This window comes from Sus scrofa, chromosome 5 (genome assembly GCF_054392235.1).
Source record: "Sus scrofa isolate SSC_HxYL_T2T_F1_AM1 chromosome 5, Sscrofa_HxYL_maternal_Yorkshire_Landrace_v2.0, whole genome shotgun sequence".
Taxonomy (NCBI): Eukaryota; Metazoa; Chordata; class Mammalia; order Artiodactyla; family Suidae; genus Sus; species Sus scrofa.
In genome coordinates this window covers 83518796-83533377 of record NC_139387.1, presented here as the reverse complement: position 1 = coordinate 83533377, position 14582 = coordinate 83518796, and the positions used below count along the sequence as shown (strand labels likewise).

Below are 14582 nucleotides of genomic sequence, written 5' to 3'. Positions count from 1 at the left end.
TATTATAGTTGGCTTACAGTGTTCTGTCAATTTTCTACTGTATAGCAAAGAGACCTAGTCACTTTGAATATATATACACATTCTTTTTCTTACATTATCCTCCATCATGCTCCATCACAAGTGACTAGATATAGTTCCCTGTTTTATGTAGCAGGATCTCATTGTTTATCCACTCCGAATGCATGCATTTATTAACCCCAGATTCCCAGTCCATTCCACCCCCTCTCCCTCCCTCTTGGCAACCACAAGTCTGTTCTCCAAGTCCATGAGATTCTTTTCTTCTCATTTGTGCCATATATTAGATTCCAGATATAAATGATATCATATGGTATTTGTCTTTCTCTTTCTGATTTACTTCACTTAGTATGAGAGTCTCTGGTTCCATCCATGTTGCTGCAAATGGCACTATTTTGTTCTTTTTTTATGGCTGAGTAGTATTCCACTGTGTATATGTACCATTCATCTATCAATGGACATTTAGGTTGTTTCCATGTCTTGGTTATTGTGAATAGTGCTGCAATGAACATGTGGGTGCATATGTCTTTTTCAAGGAAAGAACCTGAGTCTTAAGGCAGTCAAACAACCTGATCATTGCCATGCTAAAGGCAAGTTTGATATTGAAGACTCAAACCCAGGACTTGATTTCAAAGCCTAGGCTTGAATGAAAATTTTAATGAAAATACTTTTAAATAACTGTTTTTTGTTGTTGTTTTTTTGTTTTTGTCTTTTTGCCATTTCTTGGGCCGCTCCCGAGGCATATGGAGGTTCCCAGGCTAGGGGTCGAATTGGAGCTGTAGCCACCAGCCTATGCCAGAGCCACAGCAACGCAGGATCCAAGCCACATATGTGACCCACACCACAGCTCACGGCAACGCTGGATCGTTAACCCACTGAGCAAGGCCAGGGATCGTACCCGCAACCTCATGGTTCCTAGTCGGATTCGTTGACCACTGAGCCACAATGGGAACTCCTAACTAGCTGTTTTTTTAAATTAAAGAATGTTATTTGAAAAGGTATTAAAAAGACTGAAAAAAATCAAAGCAATGTCTTTAAATCTGGCAAAGATTTTCTTTTCTTTTTTTTTTTTAAAGCAAAGTTTTGGCCCTCTTCACAGTATCCTCCCTCTTCTTCTGTTTATACCTTACAACGAAAATTTCTTGATGCTCATCTTTAACAAGATTCTTTAAATATAACAGCTTAGGTAACTCAGCTTCCTTGATAAATGTGCAGTTGTGCCTTACCAACATAATAATAAGCACCACAAATTAACAACATAAATTTGAAATCTACACAGATATGGACACAATACAAAATACTTGATTTTTATTTTAAAAGTTAAATAAGCCTCCAAATAAAATGGTAAAATTCTACCCCTGAGACAGATTCTATAATTTCTGTGACTTTTCTGTGAAATTGCTCAAATCTAAAGAATTTATGAGGTCAAGTCAGCACTCAAGACTAGTGTTGTCCAATATACATTTCTGGAATGAAGAAGATGTCCTATAAATCCATGTCATCCAAGCCACGCATGGCTATTGAACACTCAAGACTTGGGTGGTACCACTAAGGAATTGATTTTTTTTTTTATTTTAAGTTTCATTGAAATATAGTTGATTGACAAGATTATGATGATTTCTGCTGTACAACAAGGTGGTTCAGTTACGCATGTACACCCATCCATTCTCTTTCAGATTCTTTTCCCACATAGATTATCACAGAATATTGGGGAGAGTTCCCTGTGCTATGCAGCAGATCCCCAATGGCCAATCATTCCATATACCTCAGTGTACCTACACCAGTCCCAAACTCCCAGTCCACCCTCTCCCACCTGTCCCCTTTGGTAACCATAAGTTTTTCAAGGTCTGTGAGTCTGTTTTGTTTTGCAAATAAATTCATTTGCATCTTTTTTTTTTTTAGGTTCCACATATAAGTGATATCATATGATGTTTGTCTTTTACTATCTGACTAACTTTACTTGGTATGATAATTTCTAGGTCTGTCCATGCCTGTGGCATTATTTAATTCTTTTTTATGGCTGAGTAGTTTTCCATTGTGTTTATGTACCATATCTTCTTTATCCATTCCTCTGTCGATGGAGGTTTAGGTTGTTTCCATGTCTTGGCTATCGTAAATAGTGCTGCAGTGAGTATCAGTGTACATTTATCTTTTTGAGTCATGGTTTTCTATGGATAGATGCCCAGGAGTGGAATTGCTGGATAATATGGTAGTTCTATTTTTAGTGTTTTGAGGAACCTCCATACTGTTTTCCAGAGTGGTTGCATCAATTTACATTCCCACCAACAGTGTAGGAAGGAACTGATTTTTATTTAACGAATTTAAATTTAAATGACTGCATGTGGTTAGTGGCTCCCACAATTGATAGTGTAGCTCTAGAAAACCAAGCAACTCTAGATAACCAAGGTGAATACTAACAGTCACCTCTAAGAAATTCATGAAAGGTTTTTTTCCTCACTTTACCTGTAAGAATACCCATGACCCCAAACTATCATATTTAGTAAACTGTACGAAACCATTAATTTAAAAATACATTATTTTATGTACTATTAAGAAAAAACTATCAGTCATATTTGTAAGACACTGTTGATAGTCAGACACATCCTAATTTCAGAGATTTTTTAAATGCTGGGAAAAATTAATCTTAGAATCAATGAAAAATATTATCTTAGTTATTTTGATGATTTCTTAGAAATTACCTGGATGATTTTCAAACATCAGTTTTTTCCTATTAGCCTGAAGTATGATATACTATTATAGAGATCACTATTAGATCACTGTTACAGAGAGATAAAAGTGGGCAGTATCATTTCTAGTGTAGTTTAATTTTTAAGATCACAATATCTGGCAGTAGGAATTGACAACCCAAAACATGAACAGATCTTTGAAATCCTACTATGTTCATTTATTTCAGGACATGGTATGTGAATATTAATATTTTGGGTGGGGCTTGGTGTGTTGGCACCTATTATTTTTTTCACTTATTTTTCATGGATACTTTTAAATTTTTTGCTTTTTAGGGCTGCACTTGCAGCAATGGAAGTTCCCAGGCCAGGAGTCAAATCAGAGCTGCAGCTGCTGGCCTGTGCCACAGCCACAGCAATGAGGGATCCAAGCCACGTCTGTGATCTACACCACAACTCACAGCAATGCTGGATCCCCAACCCACTGAGTAAGGCCAGGGGTCAAACCAGCATCCTCATGGATATTAGTTGGGTTTTTAACCCTCTGATCCACAACACTTATTTCTCCAACACTTTGTCATTTACTTTTGCTGTTTCCTTTGTTATGTACGTTATATACCTTGTCTAAGTGCTAGTGTGTGTGGTATGGTTAATACAGAGTTCAAGTAACCTCAGAACTAAGGGATTATATGTTATTTCCTTTGTGACAATGCAATATCATCTTTAAAGTTTCCTGAGTCTCCATCCTTTAGCTCAAGGCACTCTGGGGGGATTCTCACATTTATCTAACCTTGTTACCTAACCCTTGTTGAGGCTCTCTGTGGTTCCACTTTCTGTCTTGGGGACATCTTAAACACCAAGGCACAAATCTGGCTTCCATCACTCAGACCATCTCTAACTTTGAAGCGATTTAAACCCAAATGGCATGTCTTTTAATATTTAGAGCATTAAGCCCTAATCCATCCTGTTTTATGCTTTCACCATATTCTTAAGATGCAAAGGAAATGTCCTATCCTTCATCCAGCTGCAACAAATTAATAAGTAATTTCAATCAAATAAAATCATTTTCTTCTGAAATTCACTCCACATTCTCCAATGCCCTGGACTTTAATAAAATTGTTAAAATGTGTGTGGGGTTTCAAAAAAAAAATCTGTGTTTTTGAATTCAAGATGACCCATGACAGATTTCAGTGGCATTTTAAAACTCCTGGTCGACAAAATTATCCTTTCATCTAATAGAAAATTAAACTTTAAAACAGCAAGATGTTTGGGAAGGATGACTTAAATCCAAGAATAGGATGCAAGTGATAGAAAGGGGCCACCAATCAGGCAAAATTGGAAACATTCTGAACATGAGTCATAGCACTTTTAAAAACATAATTTGAAGAAGAGAAACAAGACAAAACAAAACAACAGAGAGAGTCTGGAATCCTTTATTATAAAGGCAAAGAGCCAGTTCTTTACTCACTCTGACGGGAGTGGTGACACTGAAACCAAGCCTGGATGCCCACAGTACTTACACACACACACACATACACGAACACGCACATGTGCACACACACACACACACACACACAGACACGAACACGCACATGTGCACACACACACACACACACACACACACACAGGTTAAGTGCTGTTAATAGTATCAGTTGTCATCATTACCCTGCTCCTGACAAGGAGTCTGGTGCTGGTCCCTGTAAAGGATGCTGGCAATCCACAGGCAGCCTGTTTTCCTCCCTCCGAGAGAGTGGATGCCTGGCATATGGTAAGTAACCCCCTGTTTTATTCTATAATTAACAGAACCACAGTAAATATTACTTCCAAGTACCTCAGGAAGAAAGACAATTTTGAAGCAATTTTCCTCCCTGTACCTTACTGTTTTCTTTTAGGAAAGCAGCGCTGTATTATATCTTGCCTTTTCTTTCTAACATAGTAAGTGCTAATTATACCCCTTGGGTACACCTTGGCTGCTGTGTTAAACACATCTAGAGTTGTTTTCTTATTACCATGAAAAAATATTTGACATGAAAGACGACCTGGGAAGGCTCTGAGGGGCCTTGGAATAAACCTCCATAATTTACGGCTAAGCAATTCAAGGAGGTCAAAAGATGGGATTGTGCTCGGGAAGAGATGCAGTAAAGTCCCTATTGTGTGAGCTTGTTTAAATGAGGAGATGAAATCAATATGATGTAAAGAAAAATGCCCCTGGAAGTAAAGGTGTGTATGTGTGTGTATTCTTTGTGTGTGTGGTGTGCATGCAGGGGAGGTAGGGGCCCCCGTGCCTTCCTGATCCACACTTTTCCAGCTCCTTTGACGATTAATTTACATTTCTCTGTGTTACTACTTCCAAAGTGGGTTAGATTTTCAGTCCACTCACTCAGTTGTATAGAAATAAACCATTCATTGTTTTTCTCTAACCCAACTCAAGTTTAATCCCAATGACTCCGCCCCTCCCCCTGGGTGGGTTTTGCAGTGTTGCTGTCTTAGCTGCTCAGGGTTAGACAGCCATTCTCTCAGGCATCCAGACCAGCATCCTTGTTCCCTTCAACCTCATAGTGGGTCATGTGAGTCATTGCTGCAGCTCCCGGGCCATGACCGCCCAGCTCTTGGGCACCTGAGCAACATTCTCAGACGGTCTTGGGCTCTCCCACTTAACTACCTCTGCAGACTTATAGTCTGCTGCCCATCAGGCTGGCCTAGGAAAATTCTGGTTCCACTTGGGGAGGGAATGTATGGAGTCTCAGAGCCTGGCTGGAGCTGGTGTCATTGCCATGTGCCTCAATCTACTCCCAACCTCAATATCCGGGCTCAGGCAAGTGGCAGAAGGTGAAGCATGACCAGACCCAAGGTTCAGGGCCTCTTTCTTGGGAACAGAATTAACTTCCTTACACCCCCCATCTGTGTTGCTCCCTCCAAATACCCCCCCCAACATCTCAGCCTTATGCTGAGATCATTAAGCATTTTTCCAAGTCTTTTATCTTGTGCCCTGAGGTTACTCAGGACATAGGTTTGTTTGTTTGTTTGTTTGTGGCTGTACCACAGCATATGAAAGTTCCCAGGCCAGAGACTGAATCCAGGTCACAGCTGTGACCTGTGTTGCAGCTGTGGCAATGCCAGATCCTTTAACCCATGGTGCAGGAACAGGGATTATGTGCATCCTGGTGCTGCAGAGACACCACCAACTCCACATTTTTCTTTTAAACATAATATCCTTTTTTCTCTACAGGGAGTTGAATGCACTTATAGCAAAAATCATACATATCACACACACACACACACACACACACACACACACACAGAGCCCTGACACGTGTTCATCTGTGGAAAGGGAATCCCTTCTTTGACTCAGGAGCTCTGGGCAGGCTCAACTGCTTGCCTCTCCACTCACAGACAGTAACTTCTCTTTTCTAAGAACATAATTACCAACCCCTCTTTGTTCAAATTTCTGCTTGCATTATATTCTCCATGGAGTCCTTCTGGGCTGAATTCACCCAGTTTCACCCCAGGAAGCTTGGCTTTCCTTCACACTGCTTGCCCTTCCCTCCTGGGGACAAGTTTAGTGCTGTGTGTCTGTCCCTTTGTTCTCACATGAGTAACTGTTTCTCTTTGGAGAACTGGGAGAAGAACAATGGCATGTGCATTGGGCACTTTACAGTGTACAAGCTTCTTGTGCCTGGTCAACCGTCTCACAGGACAATGGCCCTGAGAAGCAAGTATCGTTATTTTAAATGTGATGTAATTGGTGACATTTGAATGTGGACCAGGTATTAGATCAACAATGTTGTAATATCAACTGAAAAAAAAAGATGCATAAGCGTAAACAAAAAAGAAAAAATGTGGTGCAGTGGAGGCTTTGTGTGGAGGGGGTCCTTGTACTCAGGGATGCAGAAGCTGGGCCCAGACCTTAGAACTCCTGACATAGGTTCCTCCTGCTTCACTTTGTATCAACCAAGGCTGATGTGAACTTAAATGAGATTGTTCGTTCATTCAACAAACATCTACTTAATGTTTTGTATTAGTCCCATATGTAGCATGGGGTTATAAATAATGATCAAAACAGTCCCAGACTTTGCCCTCATGGAGCTTATAATCAGAAAGGGGAAGAGATGTTTTTTAAAAAGTCATCACATGCGTATTGCTTTTTTTTTATTATTTTTATTTTTATTTTTTTGTCTTTTTGCCTTTTGTAGGGCCGTTCCTGTGGCATATGGATGTTCCCAGGCTAGGGGTCTAATTGGAGCTGTAGCCACCAGCCTACACCACAGCCACAGCCATGCCAGATCCGAGCCGTGTCTGCGACCTACACCACAGCTCATGGCAACACCGGATCCTTAACACACTGAGCAAGGCCAGGGCTCAAACCCACACCCTCATGGTTCCTAGTCAGATTCATTAACCACTGAGCTACGACAGGAATTCCCACGTGCACATTGTTTAAAGAATGTATAAAGGCTGGAAAGGAAAATTGTAGGGAGCTATGGGAGCATGTAACAAGTGGGCTTGATCTAGTTGGGGATGGGGTGTTAAGGGGAAAGTCCCAAAGAAGGGATGGGAAGGGTGGGAAGAATTCTTGAGGAAAGGATGTTTAGAAAGAGATCAGGGGGCATTAGCTAAGTGGAAAAAGGCTGTGACTCGGAATGCAGATCTATAAGGGTGGGAAGGAGACAGGAAGGAACCTGGTCCTCCCTTGCAGGATGCGGTCAGGCTGGAAAGGAAGGTCAGGTCAGATGGAGTGGTCCCTAGGATTCTGCAGTGTATCCGCAGTTTATTCTGAGTGCCCTGGGAAGCCAGTGACGGGTTGTCGTCAGAGGGCGTGTCTCGTGAGTGCTGTGCAGAGAACGGGCTAAGAAGGGGCACAGATGGGTGTGAGCCATCACTTGGGAGGCATTACAGGAGTCCAGGCAGTGTTGAGTTCCAAAGGTAGAAAAGGTGTGGAAGCTGCCAAGAGCTGCTTTTATCATTGTGTACATATCTGTCAGGGTCTTGGGCAAGAAAGAGATTGCTCGGGGTAATTTGAACAGTGTTTTATAAAGGGACGAGGGAAACAAATAGGGTGCAGTGGCCCAGCTGCTGGTTCCCTCAAGAGAATTGAAGTGGCGGGCGAGGGAATGCTTACGGGAACCTCAGAGACACCGCCGACCAGGAGGTGTGGGCTTCAGTAGAGGGAGGCAGCCAACCCAGAGCGCCCAGCGGGAAATTAACATCCCAGCCTTACTATCTGCGCGTCCTCCAGCATCTGGAGTGTTCTCCACTGGCTGGACCCAACCAGCTGTCGGAGAAGGAGGAGCCTTTTGATGCCCATGCAGAGCAGGTTCCTGGGGGGCATAGTGTGAGGTGGAGGAGGGCAGAGAGTGAATCTCAGGGGCAAACACGTCTTGCAACACCATATGGATTATGCATTCCTCTGCCTCCACCAATGAAATGATGAATTCTTTGTAGGTGGAGATTATTTTCTCTTTCTTAATGCATTACTTTGGAGGAATGTGGTAGTACTCACCTTTGGAACAATAGGAAAAATTTCCTTTGATTTTTCTCCTTTTCATGTATAATAATATTTGGTTTAATACAATTCTGTGAAAATCTCTTTTTTACAAAACCATCAAGCCCCTGACAAGGGTATAAAGAAGTTTCTAAGAGGCGGGCCCTCACCTCCTCCACCTCTCAGATTCCCATTGAAGGCTCTTCACTGGAGCAGCCCACCTTGCTCACCTCTCCCTCTGTAGGATGGGTGCCCAGCCTGATGCTGGACCACAGCCTTAGATCCATGACTCACAAGTGGGTAGAACTAATTTATTAAAAGGCTGTGAATGTCAGAGATTTGCTTTCTTCCTCCTCTTTGCCCTGGACCAGTGCAAGGCTGCAACCTGGAGTAAGTACATCTGCCCTGAATCCCAAGCCTTCCTTCAGGCTTGGATCCTAACATCTGGAGTGAGTGGGAAGGGGACCCAGAGCAAAGAGCTTAAGTGAGCCTCTTGGATTACATTTCTTTTCTTTTCTCCTCCCTCCCTTCCTTCCCTTCTTCTGTTCTTCCTTTCTTTCCATGCTGCACCCATGGCATATGGAAGTTCCTGGCCAGGGACTGAATCTAAGCCTCAGCTGTGACCTAGGCCACAGCTGCAGTGACACCGGATCCTTTAAGCCACTGTGCCACAGTGGGAACTTGCTTACATTTCTTAGTCCTGTCCTCTGATGCAGTCCTTGTGGTAGGTGAGCTGGCATGTCTATTTTGACCGATTCCTGAGTCTGTCTTCTAAATTCTTTCTAAATCTGAGTGGGTAAGAGTTGCTTTTTTTCTTTTCAGTCAGACCCTCTAAACCTCAGTGTTGGGCCCTGCTAGCTAGGGAGAGGAAGGAGCACTGTGACAAGTCCAGATCTCTTGCAGGTAACAGAGAGAGAGAGAGCTCAGGGGCTAACTGAAACCTCAGCTCTTGGAGATTGGAGGCATTATTTGGAGAGTAAGTAGTATCTGGGCTATAAAATACTAGTCCCTGTGGTTTGGAGAAATGTTGGGAGCTTGATCTTATGGCTCAGACAGACCAGTGTTTGAGTTTTGGCTTTCACATGCTCTAGCTGTGGGTCTTTGATAACTTCCTTAAGCTCTTGGAAATAGATTTTTTTTTTGGGGGGGGGGGTGCGCCACACATGTGGTATATGGAAGTTCCTGGGCCAGGGATTGAATCTGCGCCACAGCATCAGCTGAGACACGGCAGTGAGAATGATGGATCCTTAACCCAATGAGCCACCAGGGAACTCTGTGGACCTTAACTATTTCACATGTAAAAGGGAAAGAATTAATATTATCTGTGTTGGGGACTATTGTTAGGATTAAAAATGGCAATGTCAGGAGTTCTCATTTGGCTCAACAGTAATGAATTTGATGAGTAACAATAAGGATGCTGGCTTGATCCCTGGTCTGGCTCAGTGGGTCAGGGATCTGGTGTTGCTATAAGCTGTGGTGTAAGTTGCAGACACGGCTTGGATCCCACATTTCTGTGGCTGTGGTATAGGCTGGCAGCTGCAGCTCTGATTGGACCCCTAGCCTGGGAACTTCCATATGTCACTAATGGGGCCTTAAAAAGGAAACAAACAAACAAACAAAGGTAATGTCTTTAAAGGTCCTGGAACATAATAAGAGCTCAATAAATTGCAGCTCTTAATTTTTATTATTGCCACAATTTAGGTAATTTTCCTAAGATAGGCATGAGTATACCTCAGAAAGGCTAAAAGAGCCCATACTCTCACTTTTCTTAAAGTACAGGGTAGGAAGAAGTCCTGTGATACAGGGAAAGAATGTTCTGGAATACATACCTAAGACTTCTGTTACTTTGTGTGTGTGTGTGTGTGTGTGTGTGTGTGTGTGTGTGTGTCTTTTTGTCTTTTCTAGGGCTGCATCCTCGGCACATGGAGGTTCCCAGGCTAGGGATCTAATCAGAGCTGTAGCTGCCAGCCTGTGCCAGAGCCACAGCAACTCAGGATCTGAGCCATGTCTGTGACCTACACCACAGCTCACGGCAATGCTGGATCACCAACCCACTGGGCTAGGCCAGGGATCGAACCCGCAACCTCATGGTTCCTAGTCGGATTCATTAACCACTGAGCCATGACGGGAACTCCCAGACTTCTATTACTTTTATCTCTGGTAATGAGATCTCTGACCACAGGTCAAATAATCAAAATACATCTCCTTTGTTACTAGATGAGTTACTGTAACTGAAATACTTTCTATTGCTCTGCCTCAACTTTGGATATATGTTATGCAAATAATAGCTTCTATTATTTCCATATGTACATGTCTCAGATAAAACTTTGAACAAACCTTTTATGCAATGCCTAACTTAGCTGCTCTCTCAATTACGTGTCCTGCTATGCCTAGGTTGTACCTAGATATAAATAATTGAGAATTGACTATACTGTAGGGTTTGATCCACATATTTGGAGACCTTTTTTGTAACATGTTACTTTCACAACAGGTACTGTTACTAACCTTTGTTAAAAAGTTACTAACCTGTTTGTGAAATGATTAGAAAGTAGCTCTCAGGAACCAACAGGGTGAAAGTGAGGGCAAAATCATTTATTGAGGTTTTTAATCAGTTATAAGCAAGATTTATTTCTATTTTTATTTAATTGTAATTTATAATCTATATGCTGCTGGGGGAAAGGTTCATGGACATTTTAGTAAAAACAAAGTGGTAAATAACAGTCTTGGCTCCCTGAAGAGTTCATACGCTTACTATTCTTACGGAGCTTCTGAAATTTCAAAACTAGAGAATGGCTAGAAAAATATCATAAAGCATAATTTTGCCCAGAGAAGGCTGTTCACTCTATGATTCCGGCCTAGTGGATTTTTCTTAAAACAACAAGAAGGTTTTATAGAACACAAAGTCAGAAACAAGATATATAGGAGAATAAATGGATGAGTTGTGTTAGGTGGGAAACATAATTGGAAATGGAACCATTCTTTTAATTGGTCCTATGAAGGCCACTTGGAAGCCTGGTCCCTGCCCTCTAGAAGAGTGGATACTTTTGTCCTTTGAAAAGTTTCCTTTCTTTTTTCTCTGCACTCATCCACCCTAGCAAAGTGATATACACAGAGTAGCCATCAAAGAGATATTTGTTGATGTGATAAATCCAAGCATGGTCTTGGGGAAGGCTGATCTTTTGCTGCTAGTGAAATAAGAATGGTGTTTGTAGGTAGGTCAGACTTGACCTGCTTGTGGGCTCTTAGCTATAGTTTCACTTTTTTTATATTTTGTCAATTAACACAGTGACTCAATATATGCGTTTGGATGTGTCTCTTATTTCCAGTTCTTTTGGAATCACACAAAATTCCAAAAACACTTCAGGGCAATGGTGGAGAATTTGCTTCAGTGGCCACTTTTAGGGTCAATCAGGACTAAAGAAGACAATTAAGAAGTCATTAAAAGTGTTACCTAAAATATGCTTGGTTAAATCCCACCATTTATGTGCAGAAGGTTTTGCTTTTCTGTATGTGATGAACTCCTAGTGAGCTTCAAGATTCAGTGGAAATATCTGCTTTCTGAAGTTCTACCCAACTCTCTCCAAAGTAAAGTTAATGGCTCCCCCACAGAGTCCCAACCACACTCTATAGCTCTTGATATCTTGGTGCTGTTATTATTTGCTTTGATATTACATATTGTTTTGAAGTTATTTGTCATCTGATCCAAGCTCCTTGATACTAGCAATGATTGGTTTTTGCTCTCATGCCCAGTAACCAACAAGGAATCATCAGTTCCTGGCAGGTACTCTGTGTAAGGATTAGTCAGATTCATGAATAACAATATAGACTCAAATTCAATTCTTCTTAAAGAGGCAGTGTACTTATCTGTACTCCACTTGTGCATCTGAGAAATACATTACTGGAGTGAATGGCTGCCTCCTGAGTTCTGATTGGAAAACCATAGTGACTTTTCCAGTTTTACAGCCTCAGGTATGTTAATAAGCACCAATTTCCTTAAGCTGTGGGTGGACCCAGGCTGTAAGGAGGTGTGGAGCCTAGTAAACTCCCCCTGCTCCCAAACTGGGCATTTAAATTTGGGAAGCAAAAAGTTGGAACCATACCATTTTTGTACCTCTCAGTTCTAGAACTCCAGCCACCTCTTTTTGGGTGGTTTAAGATTTTAATTAGAAACAGTATTTGCTCAAGTTTCTCTGTATACATATCTCTATTCAAAGCACTTACCCTGAAGTTAGTTATTTCCCCCTGATCTTTAGGCCAGACAAGACTGTGAAATACATGAGGGTGAGGCCTCTGTCTAATTTATTTGTTTATGTATTTATTTATATATATTTTTGGCTGCCCTGAGGCATATGGAGCTCCCAGGCCAGGGATCACATCCGAGCCACAGTTGCAACCTGTGCTGCCACTGTGGCAAGGCTGTATCCTTTAACCCACTGTGCAAGGCTGGCATCGAACCTGTGTTCTGTTGCTGCAGAGACACGGCTGATCCCATTGTGCAACAGTGGGAAGTCCTGTGTCATTTATTTTTATTTTCTATTGTCTGATACAATGCTTGATATGTTGTATATAATGGATAAACAGTGTTTGATGGAAATGAATAAGGGCAAAGAGATGGAGGGTAGCTTCCTTTCTTTGTCCCCTAACCTCGTCGGTTGTGTTGTTTTCTCCATTCACCTAGAATCTGCAGGTCTAGATCTGAGTCTCTCATCCAAAGTCAGGCTTTTAAAGACAAACATTTAAAGTCACACACACAAAACCATTCAGTCTTTTGATAAATATGTATTGAATAAGTGCCAGGTGCATTGAGTACACGCCAGGTGCTTTGAATACAAATATGTATGAGACATAGCCCCGACCTCAGTGAGCTCACCATATCATTAAATAGCATATAATAGAAGTTATTAGTTAATGGTCATCTACACTGCTGGTCTTACTCAGAATTCAGCTATCACTAAGCTCTTGGGCACTCTGAGAAATTACTGGGAGGGAACATATATTTGTGTAAATCATTACTTAAAGGGAATAAAGCACCATAACCTTTTCCCATAATGGAATTGTTTTCCAGAAAAAGTGTCAAGTTTCAGGGTTATGAATATTGGAAATTTTACCATTATAAGCACTTTAGGAAACAAAGAGAAATAGGGAATGTATAGCTTTAGTGCTACCCAGGCTTAAAAAGAATTTTTTTCTTTGAAGGTCAAATGTGAGGTGAGCAGATCAGTGGCAGCAAATAAGGGGTTTTCAAGTATTTTTTTTTTTTTTAAATCACAACACATGCGGAAAAAAGCTTGTATTTAATAATAACTTTTTCAAACACAGAGGATGTCTGGGAAAAATGCTGATAACATCATATTGTAGACTCGATTGTATTCTCAGCAAGGAGACTGTAATTGCTGTAATGATGGAAGAGAGGAGAAGAATGTACAAGCCAGAATGTTGGTACCAGAAGTGAGTGGCAATCTTGCCACTTATAATGTTAGCACTGAGTAGGGGAGTTACAGCTTAACAAGGGTAGAGTTTTAAAGACAGCACATAAGGTAAACATTTCATCAGCATTTTCCTGGGAAATTCCTTAGAGAGAAGTCTAGTGTTGGAGATGACGATGGCTTCGTAATGTGTCGGTTTTTGCTAAACTGGAATCACTTTTCCTAGAATCCCCTTCCATGTCTGGTTTTGGATTCGGGTTGGCCACAAGCAAAGTTTGCATGTGACTTGGAAGGTGGAAGGGAAATGGTAGCCGTGATGCTTGTAAGGGTGATTTAACAACACTGGTTGCTCTAGCAGCTTGTGCTTGTTATTGCTTATCTACTGCCTTCCCTTGTTGGCTGTGGGGCTGCAGCTGGGCTGGTGGTCCCTTCAGAACCAGCCAGATCACCTCCTCTAGCTTCTTTAAGTCCTGGACCAAGTGCATGTGTAGCTCCGTAGGGAAAGGCACCAGCTACTTCTACAGATCACCAGCCTTATCAAGTCTGGAGGTATAAGAGACAGATACATTTTATTCTTTGGGTTTCACTTTGCCCTTGTAGGTCCCAGTTTGTCCACTTCATAGCCAGTTTTTCTCACTTCCAGTCTTGCTGACCTACAGCAACTTCAGACCCACCACCAGATGCCTGGGCAACCACTTTGCACAAACTTTTTACCAACTGCCGTGACTGTGTAAGTTCTAGTCCTCATATTCCTTATTCTGTCTTATTCATAGTGGTTCTGCTTATCTGCCTGAATCCTAACCACTACAGAGATTAACATACATCTTTTAATTCACTGCTAGGATTTCCCTTTTTCCTCCCATCCTATCCTTAACCCCCACCCCATCGAGCACCCAATGAAGTAGCTGGCTTGAGTTTAAGAACCATGTTGTTAAAAAAAGAATACATATCTTTAAACCCTAGATTCATTTTCAG

General features: G+C 41.6%; 1 protein-coding gene across 9 annotated transcripts in view; it reads left to right on the top strand.

The window, feature by feature from the left end:
* LOC146403488 (uncharacterized) overlaps positions 1–14582 on the top strand; it is a 327016-nt gene that overhangs the window by 149472 nt on the left and 162962 nt on the right. Inside the window, exon 1 of one of the 9 annotated variants that reach the window (XM_084957243.1) lies at positions 9900–14337. The exons of the other annotated variants lie outside the window; for them this stretch is intronic. The gene's annotated coding sequence lies outside the window, so the exon portion shown is untranslated. Of the gene's footprint in view, positions 1–9899; positions 14338–14582 lie in introns of those variants that run through there. 9 annotated transcript variants of the gene reach the window in all.